The sequence below is a fragment of the Oncorhynchus masou genome, chromosome 32 (genome assembly GCF_036934945.1).
Source record: "Oncorhynchus masou masou isolate Uvic2021 chromosome 32, UVic_Omas_1.1, whole genome shotgun sequence".
Lineage (NCBI taxonomy): Eukaryota > Metazoa > Chordata > Actinopteri > Salmoniformes > Salmonidae > Oncorhynchus > Oncorhynchus masou.
The window spans coordinates 82,891,291-82,902,390 of NC_088243.1; the positions used below are offsets into that span (position 1 = coordinate 82,891,291).

The 11,100-nt window shown below is 43.8% G+C and overlaps 1 protein-coding gene across 2 annotated transcripts in view; it reads right to left on the reverse strand.

Annotated features, from left to right (window-relative positions):
- LOC135526698 (FH2 domain-containing protein 1-like) overlaps window positions 1–8,157 on the reverse strand; it is a 48,296-nt gene extending 40,139 nt beyond the window's left edge. The window contains exon 1 of one of the 2 annotated variants that reach the window (XM_064955274.1): window positions 7,527–8,157. The gene's annotated coding sequence lies outside the window, so the exon portion shown is untranslated. Of the gene's footprint in view, window positions 1–3,510; window positions 3,794–7,526 lie in introns of those variants that run through there. The other variant, XM_064955273.1, reaches the window with a different exon arrangement.
- Window positions 8,158–11,100: the final 2,943 nt, after the last annotated feature.

Below are 11,100 nucleotides of genomic sequence, written 5' to 3' on the forward strand. Positions count from 1 at the left end.
TCCAGTTCGGTTACACTCTCCAGGTCTCCAGTTTGGTAACAGTTAGGTTACACTCTCCAGGTCGGTTACACTTTCCAGGTCGGTTACACTCTCCAGTTTGGTAACAGTTAGGTTACACTCTCCAGTTCGGTTACACTCTCAGGTTAGGTTACACTCTCAGGTTAGGTTACACTCTCCAGTTCGGTTACACTCTCCAGGTCAGTTACACTCTCCAGTTTGGTAACAGCTAGGTTACACTCTCAAGGTCGTTTACACTCTCCAGTTTGGTAACAGTTAGGTTACACTCTCCAGGTTGGTTACACTCTCTAGGTCGGTTACACTCTCCAGTTTGGTAACAGCTAGGTTACACTCTCAAGGTAGGTTACACTCTCCAGTTTGGTAACAGTTAGGTTACACTCTCCAGTTAGGTTACGCTCTCCAGTTAGGTTACGCTCTCCAGTTAGGTTACGCTCTCCAGGTCGGTTACACTCTCCAGGTCGGTTACACTCTCCAGGTCGGTCACACTATCCAGGTCGGTTACACTCTCCAGTTTGGTAACAGTTAGGTTACACTCTCCAGGTCGGTTACACTCTCCAGTTAGGTTACAATCTCCAGGTCGGTTACAGTTAGGTTACACTCTCCAGTTTGGTAACAGTTAGGTTACACTCTCCAGTTCGGTTAGACTCTCAGGTTAGGCTACACTCTCCAGTTAGGTTACACTCTCCAGGTCTGTTACACTCTCCAGTTAGGTTACGCTCTCCAGGTCGGTTACGCTCTCCAGTTCGGTTACGCTCTCCAGTTGGGTTACGCTCTCCAGTTGGGTTACGCTCTCCAGTTGGGTTACGCTCTCCAGTTGGGTTACGCTCTCCAGTTGGGTTACGCTCTCCAGTTGGGTTACGCTCACCAGTTGGGTTACGCTCACCAGTTGGGTCACGCTCTCTAGTTAGGTTACGCTCTCCAGGTCGGTTACGCTCTCCAGTTAGGTTACGCTCTCCAGTTAGGTTACGCTCTCCAGTTAGGTTACGCTCTCCAGTTAGGTTACGCTCTCCAGGTCGGTTACGCTCTCCAGGTCGGTTACGCTCTCCAGGTCGGTTATGGTTACGCTTTCCAGTTCGGTTAGGCTCTCCAGTTCGGTTACGGTCTCCAGGTCGGTTACGCTCTCCAGGTCGGTTAGGCTCTCCAGGTCGGTTACGCTCTCCAGGTCGGTTACACTCTCCAGTTCGGTAACAGTTAGGTTACACTCTCCAGTTTGGTAACAGTTAGGTTACACTCTCCAGTTTGGTAACAGTTAGGTTACACTCTCCAGGTCGGTTACACTCTCCAGTTCGGTAACAGTTAGGTTACACTCTCCAGGTCGGTTACGCTCTCCAGTTCGGTTAGGCTCTCCAGTTCGGTTACGGTCTCCAGGTCGGTTACGCTCTCCAGGTCGGTTAGGCTCTCCAGGTCGGTTACACTCTCCAGGTCGGTTACGCTCTCCAGTTTGGTTACGCTCTCCAGTTTGGTTACGCTCTCCAGTTTGGTTACGCTCTCCAGTTCGGTTACGCTCTCCAGTTCGGTTACGCTCTCCAGTTCGGTTACGCTCTCCAGTTTGGTTACTCTCTCCAGTTTGGTTACGCTCTCCAGTTCGGTTACGCTCTCCAGGTCGGTTACGCTCTCCAGTTTGGTTACGCTCTCTAGTTCGGTTACGCTCTCCAGGTCGGTTACGCTCTCCAGTTTGGTAACAGTTAGGTTACACTCTCCAGTTTGGTTACGCTCTCCAGGTCGGTTACGCTCTCCAGTTCGGTTACGCTCTCCAGGTCAGTTACGCTCTCCAGGTCGGTTACGCTCTCCAGTTGGGTTATGCTCTCCAGTTGGGTTACGCTCTCCAGGTCGGTTACACTCTCCAGGTTGGTTAGACACTCCAGGTTGGTTACACTCTCCAGTAGGTTACACTCTCCAGTAGGTTACACTCTCCAGTAGGTTACACTCTCCAGGTCGGTTACAATTAGGTTACACTCTCCCTGTCGGAAACACTCTCCAAGTAGGTTACACTCTCCAGTTCGGTTACGCTCTCCAGTTCGGTTACGCTCTCCAGTTCGGTTACGCTCTCCAGTTCGGTTACGCTCTCCAGGTCGGTTACGCTCTCCAGGTCGGTTACGCTCTGCAGGTCGGTTACGCTCTGCAGGTCGGTTACGCTCTCCAGGTCAGTTACACTCTCCAGGTCGGTCACACTCTCCAGTTTGGTAACAATTAGGTTACACTTTCCAGTTTGGTAACAGTTAGGTTACACTCTCCAGTTAGGTTGCGCTCTCCAGTTTGGTTACACTCTCCAGTTTAGTTACACTCTCCAGGTCGGTTACACTCTCCAGGCCGGTCACACTCTCCAGGTCGGTCACACTCTCCAGTTTGGTAACAGTTAGGTTACACTCTCCAGTTTGGTAACAATTAGGTTACACTCTCCAGTTTGGTAACAGTTAGGTTACACTCTCCAGTTAGGTTGCGCTCTCCAGTTTGGTTACGCTCTCCAGTTTAGTTACACTCTCCAGTTCGGTTACACTCTCCAGTTTGGTTACACTCTCCAGTTTGGTTACACTCTCCAGTTTGGTTACACTCTCCAGTTTGGTTACACTCTCCAGTTTAGTGACACTCTCCTGTTTGGTTACACTCTCCAGTTTGGTTACACTCTCATAGGAAGTTCAAGGTGTTGGGGAAAGTACTGGGGGAGAGAGTGAGGGGGGGTTCACCCTGATGCCTGCCTCAAGTCCACACCTCCACAATGCCCTGCCTGTTGCATTTCCTTCTAATTATTGCAAATTTAGACATCCGAAGGAGAGTGGTGTATTGAAACAGATTATCATCTCTCTCAGACACACGTTATAGAGTTAACAAAAATGTCCCTATATTTCTCAGGTATAATATTACTAGATTATGATTAGATAAGACACGTCTCGTCACGAATATTAAACAGACTCCAAAATTTAGCAATAAGTGTCACACACCCACTGGAAAGTTTAGGCCTAACCTGCAATTACACAAATGAGTCATAAATGTTTCGAGTGCATGTTCTATTTCATCTGATTGAAAATATACAAATTTATCAATCATAAATGTCAACATGTGGGCTTCGTCATTTGGTATTCTTTGCATGGATGACAACACTGGGGCACTGAGGCGCTTGATCAATGCCAAGTTAGTTGTTCCACTTCGCACCGCAAAGCCTGATGGTGTAAATCAAGGAGGAAAGAAGAGTAGCAAGCCTTCGGCTACTGGACTGGTCTTCTGTGGACACGCCCAAAACAAACACATCCAATTGTTAAATTTAGCCTAAACGGTGTCAGTTCCCAAAATACACTTTCATTTAAAACACTTAGCCACCTGGATGATTTAAATAAAATCTCTGCACATGTTTTTTCTCAATGAAATGTAGGCTAAATTACATTAGAATTACCCTATAATGCCTTGCAATTCCCCGGTTAATCGTAATCCTCTCATGGTTATTTCCAATTTTTTCCTGCAACAAAATGCCTAAAAACAAAACCATATGCTACTTACAGTGCGTTATGATGCGATATCCAACTTTACAAAGTTATTGCCAAAACGTATTTTACAAATCCTTATTTATTGTTGTAAACTTCAATGAAAAACGTATTGTTTTATTTCGTTCTCTGTTGCTTGCCTCCTCACTCAAGCCAATGCATTGTGCAGCTCCGCAGTTTCAAGTGTTCTCCTCTGCTCCGCTCAACTTGCAGGAAAACTTTCCCAGCGCTGAAGGAACGCGCATGCCCACCGCGGCGTCCTTGATTTGCCCAGGGACAAGTTTATCTGCACGCAACGTTTTGGAACATTCAGACGCAACGTTTTGGAACATATAAATATGTTAAGTAGAACAAACATGCCACTCTGACATGTAGAATAAGGAATCACGTCGCCTCTATTCATGCATTTCTATCTGCAAGTTTTGATGACGTTTGGCCACTGAAGGTGATTCCTGATCTTTTTGTGTTGTTTCCGCCCAACTTTGCCATGTGATGGACAAACAGGTACTTCATTAACCATTCCAGTGGAGGTGACTGCATACCTGGGAACATTTATAATACCCTGGGCACATTTATACTACCCTGGGAGCATTTATAATACCCTGGGAACATTTATAATGCCCTGGGAACATTTATAATACACTGGGAACATTTATAATATCCTGGGCACCTTTATAATACCCTGGGAACATTTATAATACCCTGGGAACATTTATAATACCCTGGGAACATTTATAATACACTGGGAACATTTATAATACACTGGGAACATTTATAATACCCTGGGAACATTTATAATACCCTGGGAACATTTATAATACCCTGGGAACATTTATAATACCCTGGGAACATTTATAATACCCTGGGCACATTTATAATACCCTGGGAACATTTATAATACCCTGGGAACATGTATAATACCCTGGGCACATTTATAATACCCTGGGAACATTTATAATACCCTGGGCACATTTATAATACCCTGGGAACATTTATAATACCCTGGGCACATTTATAATACCCTGGGAACATTTATAATACCCTGGGAACATTTATAATACCCTGGGAACATTTATAATACCCTGGGAACATTTATAATACCCTGGGAACATTTATAATACCCTGGGCACATTTATAATACCCTGGGAACATTTATAATACCCTGGGCACATTTATAATACCCTGGGAACATTTATAATACCCTGGGAACATTTATAATACCCTGGGCACATTTATAATAACCTGGGAACATTTATAATACCCTGGGCACATTTATAATACCCTGGGAACATTTATAATACCCTGGGAACATTTATAATACCCTGGGCACATTTATAATACCCTGGGAACATTTATTATACCCTGGGAACATTTATAATACCCTGGGCACATTTATAATACCCTGGGAACATTTATAATACCCTGGGCACATTTATAATACCCTGGGCACATTTATAATACCCTGGGAACATTTATAATACCCTGGGAACATTTATAATACCCTGGGAACATTTATAATACCCTGGGAACATTTATAATACCCTGGGCACATTTATAATACCCTGGGAACATTTATAATACCCTGGGCACATTTATAATACCCTGGGAACATTTATAATACCCTGGGAACATTTATAATACCCTGGGCACATTTATAATACCCTGGGAACATTTATAATACCCTGGGAACATTTATAATACCCTGGGAACATTTATAATACCCTGGGAACATTTATAATACACTGGGAACATTTATAATACCCTGGGAACATTTATAATACCCTGGGCACATTTATAATACCCTGGGAACATTTATAATACCCTGGGAACATTTATAATACCCTGGGAACATTTATAATACCCTGGGCACATTTATAATACCCTGGGCACATTTATAATACACTGGGAACATTTATAATACCCTGGGCACATTTATAATACCCTGGGCACATTTATAATATCCTGGGCACATTTATAATACACTGGGCACATTTATAATACACTGGGCACATTTATAACACCCTGGGCACATTTATAATACCCTGGGAACATTTATAATACCCTGGGCACATTTATAATACCCTGGGCACATTTATAATACCCTGGGAACATTTATAATACCCTGGGAACATTTATAATACCCTGGGCACATTTATAATATCCTGGGCACATTTATAATAACCTGGGAACATTTATAATACCCTGGGAACATTTATAATACCCTGGGAACATTTATAATACCCTGGGAACATTTATAATACCCTGGGCACATTTATAATACCCTGGGCACATTTATAATACACTGGGAACATTTATAATACCCTGGGCACATTTATAATACCCTGGGCACATTTATAATACCCTGGGAACATTTATAATACCCTGGGCACATTTATAATACACTGGGCACATTTATAACACCCTGGGCACATTTATAATACCCTGGGAACATTTATAATACCCTGGGCACATTTATAATACCCTGGGCATATTTATAATACCCTGGGAACATTTATAATACCCTGGGAACATTTATAATACCCTGGGCACATTTATAATACCCTGGGCACATTTATAATATCATGGGCACATTTATAATAACCTGGGAACATTTATAATACCCTGGGAACATTTATAATACCCTGGGAACATTTATAATACCCTGGGCACATTTATAATACCCTGGGCACATTTATAATATCCTGGGCACATTTATAATAACCTGGGAACATTTATAATACCCTGGGAACATTTATAATACCCTGGGCACATTTATAATACCCTGGGCACATTTATAATATCCTGGGCACATTTATAATAACCTGGGAACATTTATAATACCCTGGGAACATTTATAATACCCTGGGAACATTTATAATACACTGGGCACATTTATAACACCCTGGGAACATTTATAATACCCTGGGCACATTTATAATAACCTGGGAACATTTATAATACCCTGGGAACATTTATAATACCCTGGGAACATGTATAATACCCTGGGCACATTTATAATACCCTGGGCACATTTATAATACCCTGGGAACATGTATAATACCCTGGGAACATGTATAATACCCTGGGAACATTTATAATACCCTGGGAACATGTATAATACCCTGGGAACATTTATAATACCCTGGGAACATTTATAATACCCTGGGAACATTTATAATACCCTGGGCACATTTATAATACCCTGGGAACATTTATAATACCCTGGGAACATTTATAATACCCTGGGAACATTTATAATACCCTGGGCACATTTATAATACCCTGGGAACATTTATAATACCCTGGGCACATTTATAATACCCTGGGAACATGTATAATACCCTGGGAACATGTATAATACCCTGGGAACATTTATAATACCCTGGGAACATGTATGATACCCTGGGAACATTTATAATACCCTGGGAACATGTATAATACCCTGGGAACATGTATAATACCCTGGGAACATGTATAATACCCTGGGAACATTTATAATACCCTGGGAACATTTATAATACCCTGGGCACATTTATAATACCCTGGGAACATGTATAATACCCTGGGCACATTTATAATACCCTGGGAACATTTATAATACCCTGGGCACATGTATAATACCCTGGGAACATTTATAATACCCTGGGCACATTTATAATACCCTGAGCACATTTATAATACCCTGGGCACATTTATAATACACTGGGCACATTTATAATACCCTGGGAACATTTATAATACACTGGGAGCATTTATAATACCCTGGGAACATTTATAATACCCTGGGAACATGTATAATACCCTGGGAACATTTATAATACCCTGGGCACATTTATAACGGGTTTACACACTCATTCACGCATAATTGTGAGTAAAAAAGTGTTCCCGTGAAAATGATATATAAAGTGCCATTAGAATATACTGTATAGATATAGTTGCGGCCAAATATATTGGCACCCTTGCAATTTTCTTAAATAATTCCCTATATCTTCTCAAATAAGTTGAAATTGAAAATATGTTTGGTCTCCACACCTTGTTAATGTATTTTCAACAGACGCTGGACTGTTCTGGAGTGGCCGGCGAAGAGTCCAGATCTGAATCACATTCAAAACCTATGGTGAGATCTGAAAACAGCAATTGGTGGGGCCCCCCTCAAATATTGAAACATTTGATTAGTTTGCTGCTGACAAGTGTGTAAAATTGCCAGCAGAAAGGTGCAGCAAGCTCATTAATGACTGCAACAAGAATGTATAGTTATTTTGGTGATAAGTCCTTGTTCCAGGGTTATCATCAGCGGGGGGTGGGGTTGTGATCTCTGCCTGGTGTAGAGAGCCTTGATCAGGTGAGACTAGAGAGGGAAAGATGGAGCAGGGGATGAGTGAGAGAGAAGGAGCAGGGGATGAGTGAGAGAGAAGGAGCAGGAGGGAGAGAGAGAAAGAGGAGACAGAGAGGGAAAGATGGAGCAGGGGATGAATGAGAGAGAAGGAGCAGGGGATGAGTGAGAGAGAAGAAGCAGGAGGGAGAGAGAGAAAGAGGAGACAGAGAGGGAAAGATGGAGCAGGGGATGAGTGAGAGAGAAGGAGGAGACAGAGAGGGAGCATGCAGAGTGGGAACAGAAAAAAATTATACTGGGAGAGAGAGAGTAATGAGAGAGGGAGAGAGAGAGAGAGTAATGAGAGATGTAGAGAGAGTAATGAGAGAGGGAGAGAGGGAGAGTAATGAGAGAGGGAGAGAGAGGGAGTAATGAGAGAGAGAGTAATGAGAGAGGGCGTAATGAGAGAGAGAGAGAAATGAGAGAGGGAGAGAGGGAGTAATGAGAGAGAGAGTAATGAGAGAGGGTGTAATGAGAGAGAGAGAATAATGAGAGAGGGAGAGAGAGGGAGTAATGAGAGAGAGAGTAATGAGAGAGGGCGTAATGAGAGAGGGAGAGAGAGAGTAATGAGAGAGGGAGAGAGAGGGTAATGAGAGAGGGAGAGAGTAATGAGAGAGGGAGAGAGAGAGAGCAATAAGAGAGGGAGAGAGAGTAATGAGAGAGGGAGAGAGAGAGAGACTAATGAGAGAGGGAGAGAGAGAGTAATGAGAGAGGGAGAGAGAGAGACTAATGAGAGAGGGAGAGAGTAATGAGAGAGAGAGAGAGAGAGAGTAATGAGAGAGGGAATAATGAGAGAGGGAGAGAGAGATAGTAATGAGAGAGAGAGCGAGAGAGAGAGAGAGAGAGAGAGAGAGAGAGAGAGAGAGAGAGAGACTAATGAGAGAGAGAGAGACTAATGAGAGAGGGAGAGAGTAATGAGAGAGGGAGAGAGAGAGAGTAATGAGAGTGGGAGAGAGAGAGAGTAATGAGAGAGGGAGAGAGAGAGAGAGAGTAATGAGAGTGGGAGAGAGAGAGAGTAATGAGAGAGGGAGAGAGAGATTAATGAGAGAGGGAGAGAGAGAGTAATGAGTGAGGGAGAGTGAGAGAGAGACTAATGAGAGAGGGAGAGAGAGAGTAATGAGTGAGGGAGAGAGTAATGAGAGAGGGAGAGAGAGTAATGAGAGAGGGAGAGTGAGAGAGAGACTAATGAGAGAGGGAGAGAGAGAGTAATGAGTGAGGGAGAGAGTAATGAGAGAGGGAGAGAGAGTAATGAGAGAGAGAGAGAGAGAGAGAGAGAGACTAATGAGAGAGGGAGAGAGAGAGTAATGAGAGAGGGAGAGAGAGAGTAATGAGTGAGGGAGAGAGAGAGTAATGAGAGAGGGAGAGAGAGAGTAATGAGAGAAGGAGAGAGAGAGAGTAATGAGAGAGGGAGAGAGAGTAATGAGAGAGAGAGAGAGAGAGAGAGAGAGAGACTAATGAGAGAGGGAGAGAGAGAGTAATGAGAGAGGGAGAGAGAGAGAGTAATGAGAGAGGGAATAATGAGAGAGGGAGAGAGAGAGAGTAATGAGAGAGAGAGAGAGAGAGAGAGACTAATGAGAGAGAGAGAAAGACTAATGAGAGCGGGAGAGAGTAATGAGAGAGGGAGAGAGAGAGAGTAATGAGAGAGAGAGAGTAATGAGAGTGGGAGAGAGAGAGTAATGAGAGAGGGAGAGAGAGAGTAATGAGAGAGGGAGAGAGAGAGAGTAATGAGAGAGGGAGAGAGAGAGAGTAATGAGAGAGGGAGAGAGAGAGAGACTAATGAGAGAGGGAGAGAGAGAGTAATGAGAGAGGGAGAGAGAGAGTAATGAGAGGGAGAGAGAGTAATGAGAGAGGGAGAGAGAGAGAGAGACTAATGAGAGAGGGAGAGAGAGAGTAATGAGAGAGGGAGAGAGAGAGAGTAATGAGAGATGGAATAATGAGAGAGGGAGAGAGAGAGTAATGAGAGAGAGAGCGAGAGAGAGAGAGAGAGAGACTAATGAGAGAGAGAGAGACTAATGAGAGAGGGAGAGAGTAATGAGAGAGGGAGAGAGAGTAATGAGAGAGAGTAATGAGAGAGGGAGAGAGAGAGTAATGAGAGAGGGAGAGAGAGAGTAATGAGAGAGGGAACGAGAGAGAATAATGAGAGAGGGAGAGAGAGAGAATAATGAGAGAGAGAGAGAGAGAGTAATGAGAGAGGGAGAGAGAGAGAGTAATGAGAGAGGGAGAAAGAGAGAGTAATGAGAGAGGGAGAGAGAGAGTAATGAGAGAGGGAGAGCGAGAGAGTAATGAGAGAGGGAGATAAATTAAAGTGAGTGTGTGAAGGGATAAAGCCTGAAAACCAAGAAGCTAGAAATCCAGACGGGCTGTTGACACATGGGCTGTGAAGCCACAACACTGGCCTTTCATTGGACGTGCTTGGGTGTCTGGGGGGCTCCTGGACCCATGTCACCTGTGTTCTCCCAGGTTGCCCCTTTTACACGGCACGGTGACAGACACAACTCAACGCGTCAGAGGCTGTAGTAGTTAATTAGGAGATGATGAGCTCTCAGCGCCAGTTCTCTCTGACTCTGTGCATCCACCGGGGTGTGTTATGGGTATGGCCAGACTCTGCCAGAGTAAACTAACTCTCAGGAAACATGTCTTTCTGTCCAGTCGGTTCAGTCCGTCACTCCTCAGACTCTGAGGACAGGTTTCAAAATACAAAGAAAGAAAGCTGTTGTATAGGCCTTGTACATGCATGCACACACACACACACACACACACGCACGCACGCACGCACGCACGCACACACACATGAATGAGACGGTGGGTGAAGGAGAGAGGATGAGTGTTTTGGTGTTGAGACAGGGTGGGTGAATGAGAGAGGATGAGTGTTTTGGTGTTGAGACGGTGGGTGAATGAGAGAGGATGAGTGTTTTGGTGTTGAGACAGGGTGGGTGAATGAGAGAGGATGAGTGTTTTGGTGTTGAGACAGCCTACTGGGCACAAACTGGTTGAATCACATACACATGGTTAGCAGATGTTAATGTGAGTGTAGCAAAATGCTTGTGCTTCTAGTTCCTACCATGCTGTAATCTCTAACAGGTAATCTAACAATTTCACAACAACTACCTTATACACACAAGTGTAAAGGAATGTATTAGAATATGTCCATATAAATATAGGGCTGAGCGATGGCCGAGCGGCATAGGCAAGATGCAGTAGATGGTATAGAGTACAGTACATACATATGAGATG